Here is a 22358-nt window from a genome sequence, read left to right as displayed (position 1 = left end):
GGCCTGAGAGCTGGATATGTGGTCTTCACTCAGCATTCAGCTGCTGAGTCGTATTGGTCAGCATTGGCCTCCCAGCCTAATCCAAACAGCGCTCGCGAGCAGGCGTAACTGGATTTACGGGCTGCTGATGACATTAACCCTGTCCACAGACAAAACGCTGGACGCCTCTGGGGCTCCACACTGAACCAGCACACACCCCATTACCACTTCGGTCCACTTCCTCTGCTGCCTTTCCTCAGATACTACGAAGTCCAAGCTGGGCTGATTTGACTGTTTTGGTACGATTCAGAATTCTTTTTTCAAAATACACTCAACAGACCACAGTGACCGGAGGAACTACTAACACAAACAACGAAAACACTAAACCAGTTTGGTTTTCATTTTTTTTGCATTTTTGCATTTGAATTTAGCCCCAGAATTTTATTTGTTTTGGCTAAAAAAATGAGTGCATACCTTATTAAATATCATTATAATTGACATCAAAATAGATGCAGTTGAGTCACTAACTTCAGTAACTTCAGATCAACGCATCATGAAGCATTTTACACTTCAATTTCTACACACTTAAAAATGAGGGTTCTTTAAGGGTTCTTTAGTGAAGAAAACGCATCTATACAAAACCATGAACATTCAAAGAACCCTCTGCATGATTAAAGGGATCTTTGCGTGGTGAAATGGTTCTTCACATTGATGGTGAATGTGTTGTAGATGGTTCTATATAGCACCAGAAAGGGTTCTTCTATTGTAATAAGCCTGACATCATAATAACAGAAGAACCCTTTTCTAAAAGGTTCTATACAGAACCATCTACAGCACATTCGCCATCAATCTGAAGGACCATTTCATGACACAGAACCTTTTAATCACACAAAGGGTTCTTTAAGTGTTCATGGCTCTATATAGAACTATTTTCTTTACTGAAGAACCCCTGAAGAACAATCATTCTTAAGTGTGTATCACTCCTGCATGCAGTGAGGTCAGAAGCATCTGTCCTTACCAAAATTTTAAAATGTGGTGTAGTAGTTCTATCAGTTTGTACATCATGTACGAAACAAACCCACATCCACCCAAGCTTGTGTTAATTTTAGGTAGCAGAATTATTATTACATTATTATAATAATATACATTATAAAGACAAATGCTTATATTTTCACGTTGTAATGGTTTAGAGCGTTTCCTCGACGTGCTCGTGCCATTAAACCTACTGGTTTAGCATTTGAAAGGTCACTGTGGTGGTTTAGAAATAAAGAACTGGGCTGACAGCTATGACAAGCCACTGGGTCCTGTTCTGCTTGCTGATGTATCTGCAAGAAGGTTGTAGAGGGAGTTGTTTGGGTGCGATTGGGGACACAGCCTCGTCTACTCCAGACTGCCTTCAGGCTTTTGATTCTGAAGCAGGGACTGCGGTTCTCAGGGGAGGAACGAGGGACGGCTTCCGATCGTCTGCCGGCTGGTGTCTGACTGTAACTCATTAGAGTTTAAACAGGTCTGTTCCACCCACAGCTACTGAACACACACACATACAGGCTGCACATTATAGTGATACCACACACGGCTATGATGTATGAATGGGCCGTCTAACAAATCACTTTTTTCCTTCACTGTCCGCTGCGAAAAGGGACTTCCCAATCCAGTGTTTCGCCTCTTTGATCCGATCCAATCCGATCCGAGCACTTTAACGCTGAGTATCAGCTGAGACCAAATAGATATATTGTGTTTTCATAGATAAAACAACCACAAAGTGTGTATTTAGCTAGTGATATGTGCATTTTATTTAGTTCTTATAATATTTTATCTGATGTTTTGACTTATTTTTTGTCTTTTTAATGACTATTTTAAACTGTGTAAAACTGGCTTACGATCAAACCAATCAAACAATCGCGTTATGTTAACACTCTGCCTGTTACTTGAACATTCATCAGTGAAATTCTTTAATATTTTGTGTATGGGGTACAGTTTGTGTACTACTAATGTGAAACAGCTATGTTATAGTGTCACGAATGCACCATGAATTCATACTACTCTAATGCACGCGCAGTAGCCGCTCCTTTCTCTTGGTTTTGGATGCAACATTTGTGCAATAGTTTCATTTTCAATCAATCGTGAGTGAAAAACATGGCGGAGGTGCAATTTGTACGTGTTACTGGTGCCACGCCACTCATGCTCAGTGGCAGAAAGCAGACTTAACAGCTGCATTCACATTTCACGTGCGCATATTTAGATGAAACTTGGCTCTCTGAGATACAGTGGAAACACTGCACATTTTCATAGTCCATTGTAAAGTATCCCCACACTGCAGACATTAAGATCTTCTGAAAAAGGCGTCTGACTGCTGCAGGAGGTATGATGCCCATTTATATCACCTCTACAAGAAATTCAACACCCAAAAAATCAAGAAATAAAGGACTGGAACTGGTTAAAAGGGCTTAAAACAGCCAATACCCAAGCCACTAAAATACGCCTGGACCAGCCTGGATTGGGAATCTATGTGAGTTTCTGCATATTTTATGGCTGATCCATAAAAAGAAAAACGTGGCAAGAAAACATTTCACCGTGCTGTATCGATTCACTAATGCAAGGCCCATCACAGGGGTCAGCAACATGCGGCCCTTTTACTGCCCTGTTGCAGCTCCACAGCAGAATCACATTTTTAGGTGGAAATAAAATAATCCTCCTTTGCAGTAAAAACAAGCTCTGATAGGGCTCCCGAGTGGCGCAACCGTCTAAGCGTTGGCCCTATCATCAGGAGATTGTGAGTTCGATCCCTGGTGATGCTACAGCCGTCCGTAGCCGGGAGTCCAAGAGAGCACAACTGGCCTCGCTCTCTCTGGGTGGGTGGGATGGCTGCCCTTCTTCCCCCATCACTTAACGCGATGCTAGTCAGCGCAGGCGTCTGTTAGCTGACGAAACAGATCTGGCGGTTGGCGCTTTCCTCCGAACGCGTTCGGCTGGCCAGTGACATTGCGTGAGCGGCAGCTCGAAAAGAGGCGGTGGCTGGTTTCACAGGTCTCGGAGGAAGCCTGTGTTAGCCTTCACCCTCCTAGCATTGATAGCGACATGTGTGATTGGGGGAGTCCTAACTAGCGGGGGGAATTGGAGACGACTAAATTGGGGAGAAAATCAGGTAAAAACTGAAAAAAAAATAAAAAAAAAAAAAGCTCTGCTGATCGTTCAACACAGTTTTAACTATAAATGGTCTTAAACGTTGGAGTTAATGTAGCCTACAATTACTAATTCACCAACCCTTAACCCTGAAATGCAGAAATCTCACCTAGCTAGGAGCTAACAAAAGATTAAAGATGAACATCAAGACGAATGGACTTATTTGCGTTTATAATCACTCCAGCTGGTTTCCTGATACATTTAATCTGCAACGAGAAATTGGTCAAAGACTAAAAAGTGTAGCTGAAGTCGCTTCTCATTCGCCAGTTTTCCCGTTCCACATTAAATAGTCCAGCAGTTATATTCTGGAAAAAACAAGAAGCTGGTGATTGAGAAGCGACTTCAGCCTCATAAAATCAAACGTTAAGAGACATTTTACAAGAAACTATTCTACTTTTGTTTCCTGCCAGAGATGCAAGAATAGCTGAGCTAAAGCTTAAAGCAGAGCAGAGCAAGTCTGTGCTTTCATTTATATATTTTTGTCCTATACTAGTTCATCAGCATATACTGAGACATATTTACAGCCAAGATGGTAAAATGGACATAAAATGTTGTGGCTCAAAAGGTGGTTTGATCTTTGTTAAAAGGACAAAATGGCTCTTCTTAATATTTGGGTTGCCGACCTCTGGTTTATCATATTCACAGTGTGTGTCAGTGTAATCACAATAATAGCATTTTGTCCATATTGTGCAGCCCTAGGACAAAATTAAATCACTGAAATGATCCTTCTATTCACAGTTACTCTACACAGTTATTATGGCAGTCAGTGGGAGGGCAGCCAGGTTCACAAAACTAGTAGTACAGCCAGACCAGACCTGCAGCCACACCCACCGAAAGGCCCTGAAAGCTTTTAGCAGACAGCAGAAAGCTTGCACATCACTAAAAACACTGCAGAGGCATTCGATTTCCCCTGGCTGTCAGCTACAGCTACTACTACCTCAGCTTTCAGCAAGGAAGACCTCAAACCCAGTGATGGTCTAAAACGTTTATATCACCACAGCTTTGGTCAAATCAATCAGCAAATTTTAATCGACCACACAGACATGACTTTGCTACCTACACTGTATGTGCAAAGTGAGTAGACACCTGCTGATCCAGCGTTTCTTCTGAAATGAAGGGTGTTAATAGTGAGTTTGTCCCTCTTTGCTGCAGTAACAGCCTCTACTCTTCTGGGAAGGCTTTACACTAGCACATTGCTGTGAGGATTTGATTGAGCATTAGTGAGGTCAGGTACTGATGTTGGATGGTCAGTTCTGGATCACTCCAACTCATCCCAAAGGTATTGGATGGAGCTCCATCACTCCAGAGAACCCAGTTCCACCGCTCCACAGCCCAGTGCTGGGGGGGCTTTATACCCCTCTAGCCCACACTTGGCACTGGGCATGGTGACCTTAGGCTCATGTGCAGAGAGTCCTATTCTATTGCTTTTCTATGGAGATGATACAAGTTGTGGGTGCACAATTAAATGCCTGCAAACCCCTAAAGTAGCGCAATTCACTCATCAGAAGGTCCTTCTGGATACTTACAGTGTATGTGATCACTGCAATGCAGCTGCCTAAAGAAGGTGAACGTCATCAATCATATGATACATCTAGATACTCCTTGCGGGTAACTTGATGGACATCTAAAGAAACTGCTAAGAGCACCGTGCCATCAGAAACCACAAACAGAGCAATCTGAGGTCACGTGATTAGATGACATCATACCGATACACGTGAGCCCCACCCCTCAGTAGGCTCATAAAGAAACAATGGAAACCTGAGCAGGCTGGGACCAGATCAGAGAGAGAAAACGAACACTCAACAGAGTTTGCGGATGTCACTTCAACTTAATGTTAGTATACTGGGGAAAAAACCTGTTTAAGGCGTCTACAGCACTGTGCATATCTATTTCAATTCCAGTCAAAATGATCATCAAGTATAAGTTACTCATTTCTCAGCTTCAGGAAAAACAGCAGAAAACACAAAAGCACAAAAGCCTCAACCACTACATATATTTTTCGAATTTTTCAGTATTTACCACGTCCACCTTCAGCCTTTATTCCAGCTTCCATTCCTTTCAGTAGACACACTTCCACTTTCTCAAAGAAATCTGCAGACACGCCTCCAAAGTTCAGTCTTAGAAGTTGGTTTCACACTTTCTTCTACTCCCAATCCATGTAATCACACATTCAGTGGTGTTGAGGTCTGGACTCTGGGGTGGTCAGTCCATTGTTCAGCTTCTTTGTTTGATGTGTCCGTCTCCTTTTCTCAGTGAGGTTCTTCTTGATCAGCTACACATCCTTTCAGACCCACAGCGCTGAGTCGTCTTCTCACAGTGGAAGGATGGACAGAAACACCTGTGGACGTTTTCAGATCTGAAGCAGCTTGATTTTCTCCTCTCTCTCAGAGATGAAAGCTTTAAGTGCTGTTTATCTGATGGGGGCAGTTTTGGTGTCGAGCAGGTCTTCCAGGTGGTTGTTAACTTCCTTATGCAAGTGGATTATCTTATTATCTCATATCTACTTGAACTTATTGGCTGTTTTAAATGAAAATTAAAGTGCTGTATCGTTACAATTACAGTACTGTATAACTAAACATTCTTGTGTTGCCCAATCAGTAATGTGTTCCACTGAATTTAATAAATATTACAATATGGTAAATATGTATTATTTTGCCATTATAAGTGGCCTCCCTCTTTCAGTTCTATACAGCTTACTAATCGCACCTGTATTTATTCCCAGCAGCAGTATATTTATTCATATTTAACATGTACAGGTCTAATACCACATCTATCTCTCTTCAGCGGCAATGAATAGTACAGCCTATGTAGCACAACTGAGCTACCCAGAGCTGTAAGCATTGAGATTAGGTGGTATTGGCCCTTTAATGTTTTCCTAAACTGTTTATAGACCCCTGTAGGATTGTAAAAATGCACCAAAAAGCACAGACGCAGCAAACGGCTGAAAAACTGACAGCCTTTCAAACCAAAACGTGTCGATTTCCCCTCAACCGTCACGAAACGGTTGAAATGGAAAATGATAAATATGCAGATTTCCCTGTTCTGTGGGTTTCTGCAACGTGGCCATTGGCTCAACTGCTGAAGAACGCTTACAGTCAATACCGTGGAAAAAACACAGAACTTTCCAACGTGGGCACGGCATTCCTGAGCAGCAGCGATTCCAAGAAAACCTGATCAGCTTAAAATCAGACATTAAAGCCCAAACCAACAGGCAGGCTTCTGCTGAACAGTCCAAAAATATGTCCCCTAGGTATCATAAATGATTTTCAGCTGACTATTAATTAAATTACAGTTTCTGAAAACACTGTACAAAAGCAGAGACCCTTAAAAATGAATATATTCCGGACCTGAGCCTGAAGCTTTTTAAATGAAACCACACAAGGTCTAAAACCCCTTCTCATTAAAGGGCCCATATCGCAGGAAAGCGAGTTTTTTAAAGAGTTTGACGTAGTGTTATAAACTTTCCTAAACTTTCAAAACACAACCCCAGTTCATATGTCCACGTATAGAAAAGTAAGCCTGTTTTAAGTGTTTCTGTGACGTCACAAAAATGGGAATGCATATATTCATATATATCCACCTTGTCAGTGTACAGCAGCACAGCTCTGACCATTCATGCCAACGTTATAAGGAGTGTTTCAGCTTGGACTGCTTTTTAAACGAAAAATAAAACGGGGCGGCCAATCAGAACATAGCTCATTTACATATCGCTGCTGTCGGAAGAAAATCTTGTATCTCCAAAATGGTAACTTTACAGAAGAAGGAAAAAACATACTCTACTTTTAATGTAAGTCAATGGAACCAGACGTTTTTCCAAGTACTTTTGGGTCGTTTCTTTTGGCCCATTCACCATGAAATCTGCACAGAATGTAAAGGGAAACAGACACTTTCAAATTATATCAAAAACTAAAAAACGACAAAAATGGAGATACAAGGTTTTGTTCTGACAGCCGTGACATCGATCTTAAAGGCACAGTAACAAAAACAGCCTGTTGTAATTCTAATAAACATTCCTGTAAAATGAATTATGAATTATTTTTGAGATGTAAAACTACACCCATGTCATAAAACACCCTCCAGAAAAAAAATGCAAGATATATTCCAGCCCTGTGGCTCAAAGGAAAAAAGAAAAAACACCACCAGAGGAATCCACACATTTGGTCTGAAAGCCCCTCTCATTAAGAACCACAGGCGCGATTTGTGAAAAATAACACCTGACATTCCAGCGCTGACAGAAACTGTGAAATAAAAGCACCCCCCACGTTCCCTCCCACACAAAGCACATCTTCATACGTTCTGTCACGAGGAGGAACAGAACACACAGCAACACTTCTGTCAGCATCACATACTGCAGACAGGGGTATCATTTAACAGAGTCACGCTCCAGACAAAAGGCAGCGTCCCCGTCTGTGTTCGGCGCACGCTTGCAGAACTGGCATCGCTGGCAGGCACGAGTGTCTGGAGCTTTGAAGTCGCCCGATAGCACTCGAGATGCTGTGCAAACACGCTTTGATCTCTCAGCAGCAAGAGAAGCCTTCTTCAGCGCAAACAGCCACAAACACACACTGAGAGTGTGAGGGTGTTCACGCGGTGATAAACAAACGCACAGGTGGAGAACTGTAGCTTAAAGCACTGGTCACAACTTCATAATGTTCTCCTCTTACCAAACACCCTGCTAAAAAAACCATAGAAACCATTAAGGCCCAATCCCATTTCACCCCTCACCCCTACCACTTAGCCCTTACCCCTCCATTTTGCGCGTTCATGTCTAGAGGGTAGGGTGTCCTGATGTTTGTTGAGATAGAGGGGTAGGGTGAAGTATTAGGGCTACATGGCCCTCCAAACAGAGGAGTGATATGAGGAACTGGCCAGATGGCTGTGCAAGCGACCAAAGAAACCCACAAATGTGAGAATTTTCTCTGTTTAAACTTGATAACCACTGTATATCTTAGTTTAATGTTGTTTCAATGTATTAAGGTCCTTTTCTTTATAACAAGCATAAAAATAGTACGCTGATGTCTGATGTCTCGGTAGCTAGTTAGCCAACTTTCCCGTTCCACCTTAAATAGTCCAGCAGTTACATTCTGGCGCCTCAGTCCTGACAACTGCTGCTCCATTTAAGGTGGAACAGGAAAATTCAAACAAAAAGCTGGTGAATATCTGACTTCAGCTTCATATCACTGAAGAATTAGCGGTGGGTGATAATAAATAATTGCCCCCCCCCGCCCTCCTCTTTGAAGGCATATGATGCCCTAAATGTAACTAAAGCCCAGCAGTGAACTGAACTTTACCCTCCTCTGCGGTCACTGCAGACTGGCAGGGTCGCCTACAGAGCAGCGCTGGTAGCTGTTAATGAAGTAATGCTGTTTTTATTTGAGGGTCCCATTTCAGAGGGAAGATTTCAACCACTACTCCTTGTAGCACAGTTCCAAGGGGTAAGGCGACACTCGAAAACAAGGGGTAGGGGTAAAAATAAGAAATGGGACTGGGCCTAAGTGTGTCTGTTGGTTCCTTATGGTTGTGTACTGTGCTTTGGCTTTTTTAATAGGTTTATATCACAATATAAAGCAACCCAGTGGTTTAACAGGTGACCAACAGCTGATTCTAAATGCATTTGATGGTTTCCTAATGGGATCTAAAGGTATTCTACAGGAAACCAGTGGTCTCCATTGGAAACCATTGAGTCAGTTCCCATTAGAAAGCAAAACAGTTTTAATCCTAATGGTTTCTATTCGTCCTTTTTCAGCAGGGCAGTCAATCAGCTAAGTTTGGTATCTAAAGTTTGCCTCATTATTTTGCACTGGAGCCGTGACAGAAGCTTACACCCAGCGAATTAGCACAGTGCTAACTGCACGCTAAATCATCACTTGCCTTAAATCACAGAGCTGTTAGACTAGACTCAGCCTTACGCCAATATCCGAAATTTTTCCATGTACATATTTGCCGACGCAGATGCCAGAGTCAATTCCTACGAGTCTAAGTCGAGTCTCGAGTCTTTAGTAGAGAATTTTGGTTTAGTCTCATTATGAGCTGCAGGCACCACAATGTACTAAAGTAAACCCCACTAAAAACCTGACAGGTTCAACATAGTTTCAAACAACGAGCCCTGAAGGAAAGAACTGAAGTGCAGAGTCTGAAGGAAAGAAATGTTCAAAGATTAGTCTGTAGTTTATATAACACGCATGCTAGCTAGTGCAACCGCTAGCCAGCATACTTACTATACAAACTACAAGCTAGCCAACCTTTTAAAGTCCTCTAAACAAAGCTTTTACTGCATGAAGCACTTCAGTTCTGGATCACCTTACAAATGCAGAAGAATGAATAAAATGCAGATATTTTAAATCACTGTAACCCAGAGATGTGGTGGTGGCGTGTTAGTGTGTGTTGCGCTTGTGCGAGTGGATCAGACACAGCAGTGCTGAGAATAGTCCACCAACCAAAAATATCCAGCCAACAGTCCTGTGACCACTGATAAAGGACTAGAGGATGACCAACTCAAACTGTGCAGCAGCAGATGAGCTATCGTCTCTGACTTCACATCTACAAGGTGGACGGACAAGGTAGGAGTGTCTAATAGAGTGGACAGTGAGTGGACACAGTGTTTAAAAACTCCAGCAGCACTGCTGTGTCTGATCCACTCAGACCAGCACAACACACACTAACACACCACCACCACGTCAGTGTTACTGCAGTGCTGAGAATGATCCACCACCCAAATAGTACCTGCTCTGTGGTGGTCTTGTGGGAGTCTGACCACAGCAAGGTGAAAGGGGGCTAACAAAGAATGCAGAGGAACAGATGGATTGCAGTCTGTAATTGTGTGTGTGTGATATATATATATATATATATATATATATGTGGGGGGTACAGTTGGTGTAGTGTAGGGGGTAACACCTCTGTCTTCTACGCTGTAGACTGGGGTTCAGTCCCCCACCCAGGCAAACACTATACCAATAAGAGTCCTTGGGTAAGACTCCTAACACTACCTTTGCCTACCTGTGTAAAATGATCAAACTGTAAGTCGCTCTGGATAAGAGTGTGTGTGGTGTGTGCATATTAGGCAATATATATATATATATATATATATATATATATATATATATATATATATATATATATATATATATATATAGTAAAAAACTGTGTGGTAAAGTGGTAAAAGCCATCTTAACCTGAATTTTGTCCATTTCTACAGATGACAGCATATTGTACAGTGTCAGTGTTAGGCAAGCTAATCAGTGGACTATAAGCTTTGGTTAGGTACGTTATCCTTACAGCTCTGCAACTAAAGAAGTCAACTTCAGACACCAAACATATCCTGGCTGAGCGACTACATTGGGGGTAAGCTGGGAGGGGGGGTTAGGATTTTTTGTCAAAATTTGATTTACTGCCAAGCTATTCCCTGAAAATGCTGGTCTGGAGATAGACTGATGCCCATGTGGGGGGATGCGAGTGTCTTTTTCCCAGCTGCTCCTCAGAGAATTAGAGATGACAAGAGTTTATAGCAACGCGCTAACAACAATAACAGCAGCTCCCTACCACAAGCCCTATGGCTCAGCTTAATGACACACACAACATCTCACATGTATGTACCCAAAACTTTCCTGTCTGTCATTTTTGTATTAAAGCAACTTCAATAATAACATTCATAACAGAAACACCTGACTTGTACTCACCAAACAGCTTCTGAGCAAGAAAATAAGAGCACAGTGCCGGCTGATTTTTTTTTTTGATGTAATTCTGCTATCTGGTGGTGTTTCCCTCTTTTTTCAGTCTTGGTTCTTCCTCATGCTCTTAAGGAGTTTTCCCATCACTCTCTTCCTTTGCGCTCTTTTGAAGGCTGGACCACATTTCTGGAAAGCGTCTGGTGTAAAAGCGCTATTTTAAGCGCTATATTAAAACAAAACTGAACTGAACTGGTTTCTCATTCAGAGACGTGGATTAAGCATTCGCGTGAGAAGCTAATCAAAGTCCATTCCATTCCCAGAGATGCTGCAGCTTCTGTAGTAAACCTCCACGGCTCCTGACGGAGGCTGGCTGTTTTCGCAGCAGTGTGTGCTCGTGGCAGGGATAAGGCACCGTTCCCTCCTCCCCCTTTTTGTGGAGGAAAAGCCCTACAGAGAAGGCATGTCTGCAGAAAACACCAGCAAAGCACCACAAAACCAGACAAAAAAGCCTCCTTAACCTCCGCCGCTCCCTTTCACTCCCCCTACGGTCACTGTCACTTTCCCTCTCGCTCTCCTCTCTTCCTCGCAGCTACAGCACAATTAAATATTTAAGGAGGATCGGCAGCAGAAGCAGACCGCTCGCATCGTGCTCGCGCTCACTCAGGGTTCAGCGGGGAGCGCTCCCGTCACCGCGACTGCTTCAAACAATAGCAGTCAGCTCAGCTGCTCTCTGCGTGAGCTGCCATATGGCTGAAAATCCATATCATGATCTAATAAAACCATAATACAACTGCGATGATGTAATAGAAACCACAGTATAACTGATACCCAATGAAAAAAACAATTCATGTGGACTGAATTTGCACATTTATGTGGTTACAACACAAAAAGGCACATTTAAATCAAAGAACAAACAAAAAATGCATAACAAACAGAAAATCACTATTTTGCTTGGGCTTAAATCACCCATGGAGTGCAGGTGCATGACCACAGGATTTTCACATCCACACTTATACCTAGAGCTGAAACAACTGTTCGACATCAACAATAAAAAAAACTGTCAAATATTTCTGTTGATGATTTTTTGCTTACATTTTCAAAGTGATGTCCATCCTCGATTGAGTTAACAACTTGATTTGAAGAGGGCAGCAGTTCATTAACAGTGTCGAGCATCTCGGAGCAGACAGCGAAAGAAAAAGAACTAATACAGCTGACCGTTAAGTCCAGGAGAGTTTTTAAATGAAGGATAAAGTCGTCACATACAACAACATACGCAAGTCTCTTACTTCCGGATTCGAAAGATGCAGAATGGTCAATAAAGTTGGTTTATTTGTTGTCTGAAAACACTTTAGAGGGCAGCAGTGAGTAACGTTTGTTTATTTGACGTTTGTTAATAACACCTTTAGAGGGCGGCGGTGAGTAATGTTTGTTTATTTGATGTTTGGTCATAACACCTTTAGAGGGCAGCAGTGAGTAATGTTTGTTTATTTGACGTTTGGTCACAACACCTTTAGACGGCGGCAGTGAGTAACGTTTGTTTATTTGATGTTTGTTAATAACACCTTTAGAGGGCAGCAGTGAGTAATGTTTGTTTATTTGATGTTTGTTAATAACACCTTTAGAGGGCAGCAGTGAGTAATACTTTTTTGATGTTTGTTAATAACACCTTTAGAGGGCAGCAGTGAGTAATACTTTTTTGATGTTTGTTAATAACACCTTTAGAGGGCAGCAGTGAGTAATGTTTTTTTGATGTTTGTTAATAACACCTTTAGAGGGCAGCAGTGAGTAATGTTTGTTTATTTGACATTTGTTAATAACACCTTTAGAGGGCAGCAGTGAGTAATGTTTGTTTATTTGACGTTTGTTAACATCACCTTTAGAGGGCAGCAGTGAGTAATGTTTGTTTATTTGATGTTTGTTAATAACACCTTTAGAGGGCAGCAGTGAGTAATGTTTGTTCATTTGACGTTTGTTAATAACACCTTTAGAGGGCAGCAGTGAGTAACGTTTTTTTGATGTTTTTTAATAACATTGTTTACTTAAGAAGTAATACAGCTATTCAGCCAGATTGGCCACTTTAAGCTTGTTCTTTAACAGCTGCATACAAATAATAAAAAAGACAAATAAATTGTTTATCTAAATCACTTACACTGCAATTAACCATCAGCTAAAATTTCATGATTGGCACAGTTCTGTACAGAATCACGACTGGAAAACACTAATGTTATTCCTCTCTGTGGCGAGTGTGTGCGTGTGCTATTGTTTATGGGGTCATGGCGTGCTCCGTGGCAAGTGAAGGGGGTCCGCTGCCCCAGCTGTCTGCTGTAAATTAGCTCCAGTCTGCTCTTCAGAGGAGCCCCCATTTCAGGCTTTCCTCACTTACATCCTAACTGTGACCACAGCAGGAGACAAATCACAAAACTGCTTTTATGTACAACAACACTGATCTGATCACCACTGTCCCTTCAGACTGACCGATACAGACGGAATCCCACACGATTGCATTACTATATACTGCAATTACCATATAACTTACATTAGATTATAAATGCATTACTAAATGCTTAAAACTTGGTTATTATAATATTTAAATTATGCTCTTATTACTTTTGGACAAAGTTATTTATGTTTGCTGGATGCTTCTTTTTAGTAAAGCACCCACAGAAACTCAGGATGTAGGATGGATTTATTTATTTATTTATTTATTTATTTAGGGTGCTTCCCCCTCTTCAGGTCATGGTTCCTCTCAATGGTGCTTGATTTGTCAGGGATTTCATTTGCATATTGCAGCATTCTGCAACATGAGCAGTGCAAAGGCCAACACTCCAATAAAAACTAATGAATAATAATTTGGGGTTTATTTTATTAGAGGGCAACACTGCAAATCAGTGAAAAAGTTGTATTTGAGAAATTCTATTTATCCAAGCCAAACCAGTGTAGCATACAGTAAGAGATCTATAGAATGAAGATAATTTCATTATATTCAAGATTCATATTTTCCGATTCAAGATTGAGTCCTCAGAATCATAAATTGTATTAAACCTGAAAAGAAGTGCTTTGTTACACCCCTAAGCATTGATATCTAATACACTGTGAACAAAAACTGTCTACACAGTCCCTAAATATTCTACACGCATTTTATTTCTTCTCGTATGAGTTCCACTTACACCATTGGTGCAGTTTTATGTACCAAAAACATTCAGAATTCATTTTTCACATGATAAAAAAAACACTGGAAAAATTAAAGATCTTTGATTTCTTTTACAGTGAGGTTGAAGGATTTACACTTAACAAGTTTATTTTTTAATTAAAACTTAAAAAAGTGTTCCCGTGTTTTTATGTCCCTACCGAAACACAAAGGCTTTTAGTCTGTAGGTAGGTGGAGTCTTATTTTAGCCACGCCCCTGCATTTTAGAGCAGGAAGTGAGACTGCATCCCTGTCCCTCATGGCCACATGGTGAGCAGGTAGATCCCATTGTTGTGAAGTAAACGTGTCCCAAAGTCTGAAAATCAGAACATTTAGAACCGTCACTACCGAAACACATATTCTGCAGTTAAGTAAACTTTTCTGTGTTTTAATGAAAAACATTATGATTTCAAGAGTGGAACTGTTAAAAACTGTGTTGGCTAGCATTTTTGAGTTCTGCTCAACATTAGATAAAATTGTTACCACCAAAACAGTCACTGCTGAAACATTTGGTAAAGTTTTGGTGGTGTACGTTCGGTCATTTGTTTTCATGAAATAAACATAATTAAGGTAAAGGGTCACTCAAAGCAAAAGATTTTAAAGTCTGAAGTCAAAGTCAAAAATGTGTTTAAACCAGTCTGGTAGAGTCATGTAAATGAGCTTCGTTCTGATTGGCAGTCTTGTGTTGTGGCCCATTCAAAAGTCAGTCTAGGCTGAAACACCCCTTATAAATGTAGAGTAAATGAGGGGAGATGCTGCTGTAGGCTGAACAGGAGGTGGTTTTTTGTGACATCACAAAAACAGTTCATTCATAATTAGCCTAAACTGCCCTATATGGAGTGTACAGAGTTGCTTACAACAAATGTTTACCTGCTTCAATCCAACTGTTTATTAAAAAAAATCAGAAAAATTCAGTTTTCTATGATAAATGCCTTTAAGATGTGAAAGGTAAAAGCTGATATGAAGGCAGCAGCAGTGAGGTTCTATACGTGTGGGCGCTAATGAGCTTCAGAAACAGCTTCAGGCTTTGTGGAGTGACAGGAGTCCAGTGGGATTTTCCACACTTCACCCCCCTCAAAACACAGCTAATTTCCCCAACTGTTCAATATAACTTACAGTGCACAAACTGCCCTTTATAAGAGAGAGAGAGAGAGAGAGAGAGAGAGAGAGAGAGAGAGAGAGAGAGAAAGATAGAGAGATACAGATATTGCACGTGAACAATCTATATACACATATATACACTCCTTCTTTCATCAGTTTATAGGGCTATAAATATATGAGAGATGCCACAGATTCAGGCTGATATTAGCAGAAAATGCTGGTAACGCAAATTAAACAGGCTCCAAATTAAACAGGCTGTCAATGGCTGTGTTTACATGCAAAGACTTCTGCCAATCCTACTGAATAAATTCCGATTATAGATTAAGACTGAGGTGTTTATTCTCACACCACTCAACAATCCGATGAAAATCTCTGTTTACATGCTCACTACAAGTAATCAGATCCAAAATTAGGCGTAGAGAACCACTTAGTGTAGACGTTACCATGACAACGAGCATCACGTGAGTCCAGTCAGAATGAGACGAGCAGCAGTGAGCAGTGCTTGTGTTTTTAATTGCTTTAAAATGATGTCAGACTCAGGAAAACGTCCTTCACATGTCCTTATTAAAGAAGGCCAAGAGGAAGACGTCGTGTTCTGAGACGCATAAGCTGGACGTCCGTCCCACCGCCGTCTTTTAAAGATCAGAGCAGAAACTTCGTCTCCTCTGCAGACCAGTTTCTGCTCCGCCGTGTTGAACGGTATAAACGTTCACTATGACGCGACGAACATGATCAGAACGGACTTAAACTTTCCGATAGGGAATGTAATCAGATACAGGCGTTTACACGGATATTATTCTTCTATTTAACAGATTATTTACAGAACTACTGACCTCATTCAGTCGGATAGAAATTGTGGCCTCAATCAGACTAGTCTATTCTGATTGATGTGTTTACATGGACGTATTCCATTCTGATTGAGCTATTAGTCGGATTATTAACAGATTATTAGGCTGCATGTAAACTTGGCTACTGTTACCGTGCCTTTAAGACTGATCTATGTAAATGACCTCTGTTAAGACTGGCTGATCACTCTGATCACCTTAGGGTGTCAATATGAATAAACTAACTGAAATAAACTGCTGTAGGCTAAATAGATGGATATGTAAATGAGCTGGCTTTTGTGATATCACAGAAATGGGCTGTTTCTGAGTCATAGTTTGGTACACATTGAAATTTTAACAATACTTACATATTACTTTTTACCTTTAAAGCACATTTGACTCTGTGCTTTCCTTTATTCAGCAGAACTGTTGTATAAAAACAACTGATATCATATTTGTATCAGCTCACAAACCACATATTAAAGCATTAAAGCATATACTAACTTTTTTTTTGGTTTGGGCTACTTTCAATAAGCTTTTTTCTTGTCAATATTCAACTACATCACAAAAAGCTCCTCCAGTTTTGTGTATTTTTAAATAATTCTGCATGACCAAAATAATTTAATCCAATTATATTGAAAACAGGGGTTGCACAATGCATCAAATATGGAAAAACTGTAGCTGAACCAGACTGCTGAGGTCAGAGATTAACAATAATAATTTAATTTACTTCTCATAACTCAGGACATCAGTACTCATCTGGTTCCACTGACGTGTTGTGGTGAGACAATGACGCACACATTGATATCAGTTCAACCCCCATCATCCTGTCCTCCTCCCAAATCCAATTCGTTTGCCTCTCCAAACCTTTTGCTGCTATTAAAATCAATAATCTCTTCTTTCCTCGACTGTGAGCACCGTTCTGGAAGAGTGAGCGCAGAGCCTGAATCGGCGCTGTTTGGGTGCTCAAAGGGACGCAGACCATTTAAATTACATCAGGTCAATGAGGCAATTGTGTGGAAGTATTCACCCCCTCCTTTAAGTGAATAAGGAATGAAAAAGGAGAAAAACAGAGCACGCAGTAACAGACATAATCCTCTACAGCAAAAAAGGCAATGCCAGAAATATTTGAAATCTCAGTGGTCGAACAATGCGCTCACACATATTTCTACTGGACCGCATTTGTATCAGCGCTGGCCAGCTCCTCTGCTATCGATTATTCTTTTTGGCCAATAAACAGGTGATTGCTACCATATGTGATCGCAAGACAGGACATTTTTCACAACTGTAAGTTGTGACCCTGTTGCTTTTTATTGGACTAGCAATCCATCCACATTCTTTTAGTGGTAGATTAAAGCAATAAGCCACAGGAGGCTGGAAGTTACTGCGATTTTATCACGGAAAGGGTGTTAAAGAACAAATAACATCGCAGTAACGCACAGCCTCACATGGATTATTGTTTATATAAAGGGCAGCCAACATGAAATATGATAAAATACACACATTTTCAGAAAATATTATTATTAATTAATAGTAATAATAGACATAAACAAGTAAACAAGAAATGTAGTTCCTTTAGAGTATAGTATTGCTGCCAAGCAACCATGGACCACTGACTGAGGAGAAAGTCTGGTCGCCCATCGCTGTATATTGCAGTCATTTCATGATTTTTTAAACTTTTTTGTTGTATAACAATGAACATATGATAACACAGCACTGTTTAATGCAAAGACATCTGCTTTATATGTACTTTTTGGTCACCAATTTACCACCGCGAGTCTTATTTAGCATCAATCCAGCGGCGCCCTCTTCTCGTTATAGGGCTGAATCTCAAATGGCTCCCTGCTCCCTACATAGTGCACTACGTAGGAGTTTAAATACTGGATCCTGCAGCCCAACAGAGCAAAATACAGCTCAGAAATAGTCATTTGGGACTCAGACACATCCATACTCGATAAATGATCCACTGTTTGGCTGTAGAGGCTAGAAGTTCTACACTTTCATAGCTAGAACACTATTTAGGGAGAACAGAGACGTTTGGGATTCAGCCCGGGTTTGACGGTACAACTGACTGAAACACCAACATTTGAAGCGTGTAAGACATTCAAGTTGAAGTTTTTAGACTTTTATGCTGCCGTTTTGCAGTTAATCACACTGTAAATGCTTTAATTCAAGCCTGTGATATTAATGATGGAGCTGTTTAGGCTGTTGGCTCTTTTAGCCTGTTAGCTAGCTGACCAGCCCAGTTCTGCTTAAGTACCACAAGGGTTTTTTCATACCGTGGAGTAGTAGTAGCAACACACAATTCGGTTGTTGTGAGGTGGTTATAGGAATGGTATATTGTGGATTTTACTATTTCCAGTCCTAATATCTGATTGGCTGAGCTGTGTTCAAAGCCGTTGGAAAATCCCGAACATTATTTATTCATTGACTATTACTGTTATGTCTTCGTATCATATTGTGACACATTTACATTTTGTGAAGGTGCTGACAATACCCAGTAATAGATTATATTCTAAAATATACTGGTTTTTTTTGTTTTTATACATAATTTGCAGACCTTTTCTGACCTTTACACTGTGTGAAAATTTCACAATCAATGGTGTGATGGAAATTGTACGAAATGACCATTAAAAATATTTTTACATTCACTTCCTTTAGGGCTGGGCAATATGACAATGTATCATTATCGTGATAAATTGTGTCACAATACAAAAGGCTTTTCTGAACATATTGTGGATATCGTCCGCCCCTGCAGAGCACTCACTAACCGCACATTTCATTATGAAGAGAGCAAAATTAGTGCGGTTTAAGTGGATTTAGCACAACACAGTGCGCCAAACACTGAATAAAAATCACTGTGTTCACAGTTTGTCATAGTATTTTTAAAATGCAGCACTCCTGGTTCTTTTTTCTCAGTTCAGACGTCTGAAAAAATAAATATTATATCGTGTTTCGCAAAAAGTTCTTGAAGTATCGCAATATTAGATTTTTGCCATATCGCCCTCCTCTAACTTCCATTATAAGTTAAGAATGTTCAGTCCTTCTCCTGAAAAGCTGCCATTTCTGAGATATGACAGTGACGATATGTATTACAGAACACAAAGAAACAGTTTCCTACCAACTGCTGCATTATGCAGATGCTATTCATGTTAGGTTCTAATTAGACATTCGAGCCTGAAGGCACAGAACCTGTATGCGCCTGCGTGTGTTTTCCCTCAGGGCATTTACAGTCGTCCTCTCTGCAGGGGGTAAAGAGCAGGTCAATCGTCTGCGGGCACTTTGCGGTCTGTAACGTTGTGTGCAGACTACCGAGGCAGCCTTGAACAAGGACAGGTCAAGGGGGGGGCTGCTGTCACCTCCCCCTCCACCAGCGCAGCTCTGTGGGTTTTGTTTAGCTGTAACTACTCTGCCAAGGAGAATCCAAGCTGCTGGAATGCTGGCATGGAAAAGGAGAAATGACTCCCAAACTCGCGTCCTCATTTTAAAGCTTTCCAAAGGAGGAAAAAAAAAAAAGCACAGTATTCGCTCTGTTTTTCCAATCTGGTAGACTTTCGCATGTGCAAGTGTGGAAAAGAGAGTTTAGTTTGTTATTTGAAGTTATTTAAAGTTTAAAGAGTTTTATTGTTTAGTCTGTGATGATAATGCACACTTTAAACGCTCCTGCTGTCCTATTACATTCAAATGCGCCAGTATGGGAATTGCAGGCCGATGCCAATAAGCAATATTTTTTATGTACAAATCTTTTTTTTAATTAAACAGTGGTGGTGATAGGAACCAGGGGTCTCGACGTTGATAATGGTTAAACAGTGGTAGAACTGTATGATCATTTCAGAGAGATACAGCACTTGTAGAGGATTACAAGTGCAGTAAAATGGATACAGTGCATATATTTTAGTGCAGTGACCCACTGTCCCCGCAACGTTCTGTGCTCCTTGAATTCAATAAACACATTATCAAATATCAGCTCGAAATATCGGTCAAATCCAAACATCTGTCCAATGGCTATACTTTTTTAGAGGTTGTTTATCTGCCAATGCTGATACATGATGATTCCGATATCATTGTACATCCTTACATTATTTTAATGAAGTATTTTTAAAGCTGCTTTTCCCAGTAAAGTATTTTGAAAGATTCTGCTAGATGTCATTCAAATCCTGTTTCAGTCCATCATAGGCATCCATTTAGAACGAAGAGCGTCCATGACGAGAACTCATCTGTAACCCGTTAAAAAGCTGAAAGGACTTTCTCACATGATCAAACACTTGACTGTTCAGACTCTGGAACTTTTCCCATGAGAAGCTCCATGAAATTGATTGAAGGGCTCATCAAATAACTTTGTTTTCTATTTTCCCTTTCCTCCTTAGTTACGGAGCACACGGTCAGGTGGCTATTATTAGCTCACTGTCAGTAAGTCATGTGCAGTCATGCCATCAGGAAAAAAATAAATAAATAAAAATAATTATAATAATATATATATATATATATATATATATATATGAAAACACACACACGCACTATATATATACTTGCAGTATAACTGATGTGGTGGTGGTGTGTTAGTGTGTGTTGTGCTGGTACGAGTGGATCAGACACAGCAGTGCTGCGGAGGATGAAGTTGCTTCCAGACATCAATGCAGAATGGGAATTCTATTGACTTTTCCAAATTTTTGCATAACTGAATCGTTCAGATGTAAATAAGTCATTCACAGCTGTTTGATATGAAATGGTTCACTGTAGAGAAACTTACTGACTCAGATTTCTTCATGGGGTGGTGATAGGAACTAGGGGTCACCGTGACAACACAAATATATACATTTTATTTACTATCCAAAACCACCAGTGAACCAACACGTGTCTTCTGAGTTTTAATATGTAATGTTGATGGTAAAATAGTGGTAAATCTGACAAAAAACACATTGAAGGAACCTCAAAAAGCACTGGTAAATGTGTTTGCTTGCATGATGGAAAAAAAAAACAAACAAACAAAACAACATGCCAACTTGCTATCTCTGCCCAAGGGTCCTTGGGAAGTGAAATCAGGTCAGGGACAAGAGACTGGGCTTCACACTGGTGACATTTTTGTAACTATTTCATGTAAAAACATTCTGTGAGGGAGCTTTTAGAGGTGGACATCTGGTTCCTATCACCACCACCGTCAACAACTCTGACTCGGTAAGTTTCTCCAAAACAGAGTGTTTCATAGCAAACCACTCTGCATGACTGTGTTCAGGTTTTACTGACTTGATAATGCAGAAATTATTGAAACAATAATTCACTGGAATACCCCTTTAAAAGCGCCAAACAGCAGCAGACAGAATTGTAACCATCGGTGTGAAGCTGGCGAGTAATGCTCTTCTTGCATGCTTAACAAACCAGTCCTCATATCTCTACAACCCATCCCACAGATCTTCTGCCGTGTCACCTAAACACCACCAGTCTTATCTGAGAAGTCACGACATGACGAATCAATGGCTTTTTGTGAAGGCAGTGCATAACAAACCTTTTCAGTCGAGAGATTCTTTAAAATCACATAGAACTTCCTTTCCCATAGGCCTAAACTGATTACCATTGGAATGAGGCCATTTTGGGAGTCTGGACTTAAAATACATTATATCTGTAATGAGAATGGGCATCCTGTGTGATCCCACAATGCCCTGCGCCAATCTCATGCTTCCAATAGAGCTGCTTAAGCTGTTTACGTCCACAACAAATTAAGCACTCCCCAACTGCTGTGGTGAGAACTTCCAAAATGCTAACTAGAAAAAAAACAGTTGAGTAAACAGAATCTAAGACTCAGAAACGCAAGCAAACAAGCCTAATTCTGAACAGGGCACTTAAAATAAAGTGGAACGGAGGTGTATTTGACAAACACAGGCCTATACCTGAATAGGCGCTACAGTTTAACCTATATAATGAAGTATATCCACTCCTAGAGACCCAAGGTACTGCAGATTAAGGGTGGGACGAACGGTAGAAGTATAAACATGACATCACGATACAGGACATCTTTATAATACAAAACAGGGCAGCCAACTGGGCTCAGAACGAAGTCTCAGAAGTCTGAATTTCTCCTAGAACAGGGGTCGCAACCCAAATGTTAAGAAGAGCCATTTCAGCAAAAATCAAACCATCTTGGGAGCCACAACATTTTATGTCCATTTCACCATCTTGGCTGTAAATATGTCTCAGTATGTGCTGATGAACTAGTATAGGCTAAAAAAAAACATAATATAAATGAAAACAGACTTACTTCGCTCTGCTTTAAGCTTTAGCTCAGCTATAGTCGCTTTTCTCGCATCTCCAGCAGGAAACTTTTCCACAATAGTAGAACAGTTTCTTGTAAAATGTCTCTCAATGTTTGACTTTTTACGAGGCTGAAGTCGCTTTTCATTCGCCAACTTCTTTTTGGAATTT

The 22358-nt window shown here is 40.6% G+C and overlaps 1 protein-coding gene across 2 annotated transcripts in view; it reads right to left on the bottom strand.

Annotated features, from left to right (window-relative positions):
• sema4d (sema domain, immunoglobulin domain (Ig), transmembrane domain (TM) and short cytoplasmic domain, (semaphorin) 4D) overlaps positions 1 to 22358 on the bottom strand; it is a 131631-nt gene that overhangs the window by 95752 nt on the left and 13521 nt on the right. Inside the window, exon 1 of one of the 2 annotated variants that reach the window (XM_036589028.1) lies at positions 10839 to 10853. The exons of the other annotated variant lie outside the window; for it this stretch is intronic. The gene's annotated coding sequence lies outside the window, so the exon portion shown is untranslated. Of the gene's footprint in view, positions 1 to 10838; positions 10854 to 22358 lie in introns of those variants that run through there. 2 annotated transcript variants of the gene reach the window in all.

This window comes from Colossoma macropomum, unplaced genomic scaffold, assembly GCF_904425465.1.
Source record: "Colossoma macropomum unplaced genomic scaffold, Colossoma_macropomum, whole genome shotgun sequence".
Taxonomy (NCBI): Eukaryota; Metazoa; Chordata; class Actinopteri; order Characiformes; family Serrasalmidae; genus Colossoma; species Colossoma macropomum.
The sequence above is the reverse complement of the archived record's forward strand: the minus strand, read 5'-3'. Positions and strand labels throughout refer to the sequence as shown.